This window comes from Myotis davidii, unplaced genomic scaffold (assembly GCF_000327345.1).
Source record: "Myotis davidii unplaced genomic scaffold, ASM32734v1 scaffold358, whole genome shotgun sequence".
In the NCBI taxonomy this organism is placed as follows: Eukaryota; Metazoa; Chordata; class Mammalia; order Chiroptera; family Vespertilionidae; genus Myotis; species Myotis davidii.
The window spans coordinates 293432-293851 of NW_006290768.1; positions in this window are offsets into that span (position 1 = coordinate 293432).

A 420-nucleotide genomic window follows, 5' to 3' on the forward strand; every position below is an offset into this window, starting at 1 on the left:
CACCTGCGTGCCCAGCCTCTCCGGCCGATCCCCTGGGCGTGGGGGGATCGTCTATCCACTCCACGGCCCCAAAGGACTTGGGACTCCGAGGCCGCTCTAGGTCCCAGACTTCATTCCTGTCCCCTGCGGTGCTTTGGGACCCCAGCATCTCCTAACCCCCCCACCTGCAAAAAAATCCCCAGCCTCTGCAGCCGGGAGAGGCATGAGGGACTTCAACTCCCAGTAGCTCCTGCAGCGCCAGGCCTATAAAGTTGCTGCAGTGCGAGCCCAATGCCTGCCGGGAATTGTAGTCTCTAAGCTCAACGGGAGGTGGGGGCCCGGAGGTGGGAGGGGGTGGCTGGATCAGCCCGGGGTGCCCTGGGGTCAGCAGCTGGCCAGAGTAGGACGAGAGGTGAGGCTCGGACTTAAGCGTCTTCTCCC